Source organism: Cherax quadricarinatus, chromosome 30 (genome assembly GCF_038502225.1).
Source record: "Cherax quadricarinatus isolate ZL_2023a chromosome 30, ASM3850222v1, whole genome shotgun sequence".
NCBI classification, from domain to species: Eukaryota; Metazoa; Arthropoda; class Malacostraca; order Decapoda; family Parastacidae; genus Cherax; species Cherax quadricarinatus.
In genome coordinates this window covers 23,602,716-23,612,175 of record NC_091321.1, presented here as the reverse complement: position 1 = coordinate 23,612,175, position 9,460 = coordinate 23,602,716, and the positions used below count along the sequence as shown (strand labels likewise).

General features: G+C 41.9%; 1 protein-coding gene and 1 long non-coding RNA gene across 6 annotated transcripts in view; one reads left to right on the top strand and one right to left on the bottom strand.

The window, feature by feature from the left end:
- Positions 1–9,460, bottom strand: part of LOC128692507 (cyclic nucleotide-gated channel alpha-3) — a 1,073,829-nt gene that overhangs the window by 242,040 nt on the left and 822,329 nt on the right. The gene's annotated exons all lie outside the window — the stretch shown is intronic.
- LOC138853430 (uncharacterized) overlaps positions 1–9,460 on the top strand; it is a 427,485-nt gene that overhangs the window by 13,340 nt on the left and 404,685 nt on the right. Inside the window, exon 2 of the long non-coding RNA XR_011392615.1 lies at positions 6,702–6,848. This is a non-coding gene — a long non-coding RNA (uncharacterized lncRNA). The remainder of the gene's footprint in view (positions 1–6,701; positions 6,849–9,460) is intronic.

Here is a 9,460-nt window from a genome sequence, read left to right as displayed (position 1 = left end):
TGTGTGGTGCTGGCCTCTAGGGTACATTGTGTGGTGCTGGCGTCTAGGGTAGTGTGTGGTGCTGGCGTCTTGGGTACAGTGTGTGGTGCTGGCCCTTAGGGTACAGTGTGTGGTGCTGGCCCCTAGGGTACAGTGTGTGGTGCTAGCCTCTAGGGTACAGTGTGTGTGTGGTGTTGGCGTCTAGGGTACAGTGTGTGGTGCTGGCGTCTAGGGTACAGTGTGTGTGGTGCTGGCCTCTAGGGTACAGTGTGTGACGCTGGCGCTTAGGGTACAGTGTGTGGTCCTGGCGTCTAGGTTACAGTGTGTGGTCCTGGCGTCTACGGTACAGTTTGTAGTACTGGCCTCTACTGTACTGTGTGGTGCTGGTGTCTAGAGTATAGTGTGTGGTGCTGGTGTCTAGGGTACAGTGTGTGGTGCTGGCCTGTAGAGTACAATGTGTGGTGCTGGCCTCGAGGGTATAGTGTGTGGTGCTGGCGTCTAGGGTACAGTGTGTGGTGCTGCCCTCTGTGGTACAGTGTGTGGTGTTGGCCTCTAGGATACAGTGTGTGGTGCTGGCGTCTAGGGTACAGTGTGTGGTCCTGGCCTCTAGGGTTCAGTGTGTGGTACTGGCCTCTACTGTTCTGTGTGGTGCTGGCGTCTAGGGTATAGTGTGGTGCTGGTGTCTAGGGTACAGTGTGTGGTGCTGGCGTCTAGGGTATAGTGTGTGGTGCTGGTGTCTAGGGTACAGTGTGTGGTGCTGGCGTCTAGGGTACAGTGTGTGGTGCTGCCCTCTGTGATCCAGTGTGTGGTGTTGGCCTCTAGGTTACAGTGTGTGATGCTGGCGTCTAGGGTACAGTGTGTGGTGCTGCCCTCTACGGTACAGTGGTGCTGTCCTCTAGGTTACAGTGTGTGGTTCTGTCCTCTGGGGTACAATGTGTCATGCTGGTGTCTAGGGTACAGTGTGTGGTGCTGCCCTCTGTGATCCAGTGTGTGGTGTTGGCTTCTAGGTTACAGTGTGTGATGCTGGCGTCTAGGGTACAGTGTGTGGTGCTGCCCTCTACGGTACAGTGTGGTGCTGTCCTCTAAATTACAGTGTGTTTCTGTCCTCGGGTATAATGTGTCATGCTGGCGTCTAGGGTACAGTGTGTGGTGCTGCCCTCTACGGTACAGTGTGGTGCTGTCCTCTAAATTACAGTGTGTTTCTGTCCTCGGGTATAATGTGTCATGCTGGCGTCTAGGGTACAGTGTGTGGTGCTGCCCTCTACGGTACAGTGTGGTGCTGTCCTCTAAATTACAGTGTGGTTCTGTCCTCGGGTATAATGTGTCATGCTGGCGTCTAGGGTACAGTGTGTGGTGCTGCCCTCTACGGTACAGTGTGGTGCTGTCCTCTAAATTACAGTGTGGTTCTGTCCTCGGGTATAATGTGTCATGCTGGCGTCTAGGGTACAGTGTGTGGTGCTGCCCTCTACGGTACAGTGTGGTGCTGTCCTCTAAATTACAGTGTGGTTCTGTCCTCGGGTATAATGTGTCATGCTGGCGTCTAGGGTACAGTGTGTGGTGCTGCCCTCTACGGTACAGTGGTGCTGTCCTCTAGGTTACAGTGTGTGGTTCTGTCCTCTGGGGTACAATGTGTCATGCTGGTGTCTAGGGTACAGTGTGTGGTGCTGGCCTCTTGGGACTACATTCGCTGTTTTCCAGACCTCCGAAAGCTGCCTTGTTTCAATCGATTTGTTGAAGATCGCTGCTAGTGGTTCATACAGGTCCTCTGCTCCCTCTTCCGGGACCCATGGAGAGATTTTGTCTAGTCTCATTGCCTTCGAGGTATCTACTTCTCTCACTTTTTACTTTCTTCACCTCCCCTCCCGTTGTCTAGATTGTGGCCAGTACTCGTTGGTACTCTCTCTCTCTCTCTCTCTCTCTCTCTCTCTCTCTCTCTCTCTCTCTCTCTCTCTCTCTCTCTTTCTGTTTCTGACTCTAGCAATGTTTCTGATTCTACCTGAGATTATAGAATATCTCCATAAATCTTTTGTTCAGTTCCTTTCTAGTGAGATCCCCGTCCCCTCCCTTCTTCAACCTTAATAGTTGACTAAGTGTTGACCATGACGTTTCTGTTCCCCCGTGTTGATCTTAGTTCTCCCTCTCTATTTTGTGTGTGTGTGTGAGAGAGAAAGAGAGAGAGAGAGGGGAAGAGGGAAGGTAGAGGTTGGGAATAACAGATTTGTGTCCTCGTAATTCTGGTTCACTTTACCTGAGTAAGAACCCAAAATTCATTTGATAGATGCGACCGTGAAGTGATGGCTCATAAAATAAGATCATTAGGTACAACAGGAAAAGTAGGTAAATTGGGTTACGATTGCCTGAGGTTCGAACGTACAGTAACAGAAGACACTGCAAAACTTAGTTTTATCATCGTAAAAAGTTCAGTACTGCAAGACACAGTCTTGCTGCCACCTCTTGTTTCTCATTCTTATAACATAGATGAAAACATAGACCTCAGGCTTGTATTATCCATTGTGAATGACACAAAAATTAACATGAAAGTCACCTCTGTAGAGTACACTGAACGCTTCAAGAGCTTATAAACAAATTGCTCTGGCAGGCGGAAGGATATTTGTTGTTTAATGAGAACAAATTTCAATTAGTCAGGTAAGAAAAAACTGAGGCACTCGAAAGAAAACGATATACAAATCACAGGAGGGCCACCCTAGGGAATGAAAACAGTATTTAAAAAACCTGGGAATTATGACGTCAGCTGTTTGTCTTTTAAAGAACACAGTGCAGCAAACGGCGTAAAGGCCAGGAAAATGGCCGGCTAGATAATGAGAACTTTCAGTGCAAGAAATAATGCCAGTGACAACCCTATTCAAATCACGTGTGCTTTCTCGTTTGGAGTACCATTCAGTGTTGAGAGAATCGTTCAAATCGAGCGAGATAGCAGAGCTGAAAAATAGAGAGTGTTTACCGTTCACCTAGAGCCAGTAGAGAATTTAAATTACTGAGGTCTCAAAAAATGAAAATGTGCTCTCTGGAAAGAAAAGAGGAGAGAGAGATGCAAAGTATGTACATATAAGATACAGATGTATCTTACATGTGTACTGGAGTGATAGAAATACGAGGGAGAGTAAACATAGATCCAGTGAAAACCACAGGAGCTGCAGGCACAGTACGAGAATGCTGTATCAGTATTCGCGGAATTAGACTTTTCAATCTGCTTCCAGCAGATATATTGTTGGAACCTGTGTATAGGTCACTATCTTCAAGATCGTTATCTCCGCGGTGTACCAGATCAACCAGGCTGTGTTGTATATGTGAACCGACAGACCACCAACAGCAACGGCTTCGTCGACCAGGCAGTCAATAGAGAGGCCTGGCCCAGGGGCCGCGGGAGTAAGAAAATTACGGAAACGGGTCACAGGTAAAATATTCCTACCGTTACTTACTTAGTTTGGACATTTCTTAGTTTGTTAAATTTTGCGCTTTAGAGAGGGAGAGCTCTTAGCTGTTTGTGTGTGAAGTTTCCTGTGCCATTTGGCTTTCAGACGTGAGCCTTCTGTATTGTGGCCTCGATGTGTCTGCAGTCTGAGACGCTGACTTTCATCAGCGAACACAAGACAATCAGCTCACATTTTGAGTGTCCGAGGCAAAGGTGGAAACGTTGGGTATGTTTCCTTACACCTGCTGCCCTTGTTTACCTAGCAGCAAGTAGGTACTTGTGTGTTAGTCGATTGTTGAAGGTGGCATCCCAGGTGGTGGAAGTATGCTTTAGATATTGCTGGATTTGAAATAAGCTGATGCTAGTTATTTTAGCTTGGTATGATAATATTTATTTGTTTTATGCAATTTATTCTTGTTAGTTTTTATTGTTGATGCTTTCATTGTTGTTATATATATATATATATATATATATATATATATATATATATATATATATATATATATATATATATATATATATATATATATATATAGAGAGAGAGAGAGAGAGAGAGAGAGAGAGAGATTGTTCAGTTGTTAAGTGCGCTGAAAGACCTACATGGTCAAAGAGTTCTACAAATATCACAACTACCATGATCAGTGTTGATCCAGACGTGTGTTAACCACGACTTGGGTTGACCACAACTTGGGTTGACCACAACTTGGGTTGACCACAACTTATGCTCACTATCAAGGCTATTTCTGATGACATGGTGCACTGTCACTAAAACTGATTGTCATATAAACAACAGCGTTTGCTCACCTCAACACCACAAGTATAACATGACATTATATGTATGGCATAGAAAAACCGACATTATATTTAACATGACATTCTGTACATTATGGTTATCCTTAAAAATCTTCAGGGCTGACATTAATGATTGCTTTCTGTCTGTCACATTATGAACAATGACAGGTGTCACATATCGTCGACCTGTGTCACATCATTACTAACCTTAATTAACATTACTGATAACTCTGTGTTCAGAATTTTTATTTTTCCATATCATTAGTCAAATTACAGTATTATTGAAGCAGATGCTACTCAGTGTATTACACTGCATAGTTGGCAGATTACTGTGAGTCGTCTCTGAAAAAACCTACGAGCCTCTGACACCATAACAACTTGTTAAAGTTATCCGTAATGACAACTTCATCGATGCTTCCCATCGTCAATAATATTCAGTTGTTAGCCTTGACAAAGAGACAGTCTAAGTTTTGGGATACTACAAAGGACAGTGCAACAATGCGTTCATCTCGCCAAGGCTGTTTTAGTTCTTCCTATTTTCTCTAAACCACTTGGAAGAGGAAACTAAGATAAGCGTGACTTAGCTTGTCTTTACGTGAGCCAGTGTTACTGACACGTAAATATATATGTTGCTCTTTAGAGTATTTATAGTGTCCGACGTTATATCTTTAATAGTAACACTATGTATCCCGCCCCACCACTGTGTGAAACGAATACTTTACATATGTAAGTTAGATGCATCTTTATGTAATACTGTACATGGACACTAAACCGCAATAATAATAATAATAATAATAATAATAATAATAATATCGGTAATAATATATTGATATTAGTTGTTGATCAGTGGAAAACTTCTAAAAGTTTCTCATTCGTTGCTGATCACTTATAAATACCAAAACATGAAATTGGCTGTTGACAAGTGACGCAATTTCCGAGGGAATCACCGTCGGCTGTTAATTTATGACGCAATTACTAACAAATGCCCCATTGGCTGTTAATTTACGACGCAATTACTAACAAGTCTTTCAAAGGCTGTTGAATGATGGCTCAATTACCATGAGCACCGCCCTGACTGTTAACAGGTGGCGCAGATTACCCAAGAAATAGGGACAATATTAGCTGACTCCCGAAATGAGTGCTACTCTAACGTAGTTCAAGGTAATGAATGCTACTCTAACGTAGTTCAAGGTAATGAGTGTTACTCTAACGTAGTTCAAGGTAATGAGTGTTACTCTAACGTAGTTCAAGGTAATGAGTGTTACTCTAACGTAGTTCAAGGTAATGAGTGTTACTCTAACGTAGTTCAAGGTAATGAGTGCTATTCTAACGTAGTTCAAGATATTGATGAACCAGAAAGATGGAAGAACCAGAAAGATGAACGACCCAGAAAGATGGAAGAACCAGAAAGATGAATGAACCAGAAAGATGAACGACCCAGAAAGATGAATGAACCAGAAAGATGAACGACCCAGAAAGATGAATGAACCAGAAAGATGAACGACCCAGAAAGATGAATGAACCAGAAAGATGAACGACCCAGAAAGATGAATGAACCAGAAAGATGAACGACCCAGAAAGATGAATGAACCAGAAAGATGAACGACCCAGAAAGATGAATGAACCAGAAAGATGAACGACCCAGAAAGATGAATGAACCAGAAAGATGGATGAACCAGAAAGATGAACGACCCAGAAAGATGAATGAACCAGAAAGATGAACGACCCAGAAAGATGAATGAACCAGAAAGATGGATGAACCAGAAAGATGGATGAACCTGGATTATGGTTCATAAGTGTTTTTAAGTGATAGTGAGCCTCTGCGGTATCTAGGTTAATAATCCAGCGGGTGCCACTCTGTCACCTTTGGATTTGAGAAATTCATCTACCAAGCTGGTCGTCGATCATCCAGATAGATCCAGTACAGATCTACTGTATATGAACACAGAGTAATTTATTCAAGTGAATTGCTTACATGGTGTTATTTAGGTATAGGATGTCCACTTTTGTACTGCCACGAGGATAAGGATACTGGTAGGATGATTCCTTGTAAATCGGATATCCAAGATGACTGCCATCTTTACTATAGTATTTACAGGCATCGAGACACTGGCTTTCCCAGCAGCCTGGCATCAGGCTGGTAAATTATTATTATTATAATCAAAAAGAAGCGCTAAGCCACAAGGGCTATACAGCGCTGATCAGGCTGGTAAAGAAAAGTGATTCAGACAACGTTTATAGTTTCATAAAGAATACATTTATTATTGTCAGGTTCAGAGAACATTAACCAAGCATTTCATCATGTGTCTACAGATGCCACTCAAACGGATAATGCAGTATAATCAACAATAATTTTTATTCATTTGTAAACATGGCTATATCTATGACTCAGTTATTTATTATTATTGTAAGTGGGCTATCCTTTCTCAACAACTTCTGCCTGTAATAGTGCAAATTATATGTCTACTCACATCATTTCTCACCTGCATCATCTCAGATCCTGCAGAGGACAACGGAAGAAACCTTGGTTGTGGTACCCATTGGGGTTTGAGAGGCGGACCACCAGCCTCGTGTCAACTCTTGACTAGGTCCCTCAGAGCAGCTAGTCCCAGCTGGAGGTACCAGATGAGAGAAGCTTCTCAAGGTAAGTGGTAATGACTCTTGGAGGAAGCAGGATGATGCTCATCATCCAACACTTCCGCCGGCGACCCATAGTAGATGCAGCCCCTTGGGACTTTTCCTATCAGGAGGGGTATGGGGTCCATAATAAACATGTTAAATTATCAGGAGAGCCGCCACTGACTTCCTGGCCACCTCCTGGGAAATAGCAACAGAAGCGGGCAGGCGGGGCTGGCAGTGACCTGTGCAGGTGTTAGGTCCACCAGCAAGGTACCCGAAAGTTGAACAGGACGAGTCGCCGAGGGAGGGGGGACGACTCTGTCCCATCAAAAATGACTCGCTGCAGCTGGGGTCTTACGGCTAGAGGCAACGGCTACGAGATGAATCGGTAGGCCTCTACAAAGCCTATATTCTCATCATAAAGCCCAGTATCACACTCTTCCTCTTGTGCACCACACTGTTATTAGCCTTATATGAGTCTCTAAAGTTGTGACACTGCAGTGTTAAATTCTCTTCCACAAGCAACGCAGGTGTTATGGGTCATCTTACACTTGGATCTCTCGTGGCCAAACTTTTGCCACTTTGAAGCATTGTTCAGGGAAAGATAAACACGTCTGTTTTACCCACGAAACCCACCCTCAGCTCATCCTGCCCCTCACCCCTCCCCCACCTTAGCCATGGTAACACCGCAGCCACGGGTCAAGCAGGAATGAGACTTGTGTATGTTGTCTTTGGTGCCCTTCTCGCCCCGTCGGTCCAATGCTTCCCACCCCCAACCACAACTAGTGATGCGAGCAAGAAGGAAAAGGAAATACAACAATCTGCCACACGATGCCCCGCTGCTGGGTTGAGCCTAGGCTTTTTCTCTTCCTCTCCAGTTTTTCCTCTCCCCCCCTCTACTCTAATCCTATCCCCACATCCCCTATGAACCCCCCTCCCCTCCCTCACGGATCGTTCTTGAGAGTGACTGGCTGTACAGGAAAACATACGGACTCCCATCCAAATCTCTCCACCCAATATTGCTGCATCGTGGAGGTCCGGGTGGTGTAATGTGTGTCTGCTGCATTTTTCGCACCTAACACTGCTTAGTATAAACAACTAACCGACTCACTTCAGGACCCGCCACAATCCACAGCTTATGTTGTGTCGGATCTTTTACTAGGCCATTTTTTCCCCGTCATCTTCGTCAGTAGCTGTAAGTCAACATACCAGTTAACTTGAAAATGGCCTCAATTAACGAGCTCCTTCCATTTATATATATGAAAAATGGTAGGTGAAACGAGTGGCCATCAAGAAAACGGCCACTCCTAGATTTTTCAGATGTCTTTTCAAAGTGACCTATTTAGACTATACAGGAAGAAATCCAAATATTCTTCCTTGAAGCCCTTTTATCCACTTTTCCGAGGCTATGGGTCCCACAATTTACACGAGGTGGACCCCATATATATATATATATATATATATATATATATATATATATATATATATATATATATATATATATATATATATATATATATATATATATATATATATATGTCGTGCCGAATAGGCAGAACTTGCGATCTTGGCTTAAATAGCAACGCTCATCTTGCCATATAGGACAAGTGAAAATTTGTGTATCCAATAATTTCGCCAAAATCATTCTGAGCCTAACTAAAAAAATATATTTCACTGTGTTTGTTTAGTATTAATTATTGTAAACAAATCTAAAATATATTTAGTGGGGTTAGGCTAAAATAAATTGTTCTTGTTATAATAAGGTTAGGTAAGTTTTCTAAGATTCTTTTAGTGCAAAATTATAAATTTTTACATTAACATTAATGAAAAAAATATATCTTTAAACGTATAAGAATTTTTTTTTAGAAAGGACTTAATTTTAAATGAGTTCTTGCTAATTGACCAGTTTTACATATTCGGCACGACATATATATATATATATATATAATATATATATATATATATATATATATATATATATATATATATATATATATATATACATACATATATATATATATATATATATGTATATATATTTATATATATATATATATATATATGTGTATATATATATATATATATATATGCAATAAGATCACAGTAAACAGGTGATTTCAAAATATGCAAAACAACCACTCTGAAAGAATAGAGAAATTCCAAGCGCTTTCGTGACTACTCACATTATCAAGGAATTTCTCTATTCTTTCAGAGTGGTTGTTTTGCATATATATATATATATATATATATATATATATATATATATATATATATATATATATATATATATATATATATATATATAGGATGGGGTCCACCTCTGGTGTAAATTGTGGGACCCATAGCCTGGGAGAAGTGGATAAAAAGGCTTCAAGGAAGAATATTTGGATTTCTATATATATAATTAAGACGATATTTTTGCTTTTCAGCGTATATATGTATGTATTCGCAAACACTCATCTCTGGTCGAAGGAGACTCGAACCCACGAACCTTAGGACAAGGTACGCGGTGCTCTAACCACCGTACAACACCATACAACGGTGGTTAAAGCACTGCGTACTTTGTCCCAAGGTTCGTAGGTTCGAATCTCCTTCGACCAGAGATTAGTGTTTGTGAATATTTCGCCGGTTCTGCGA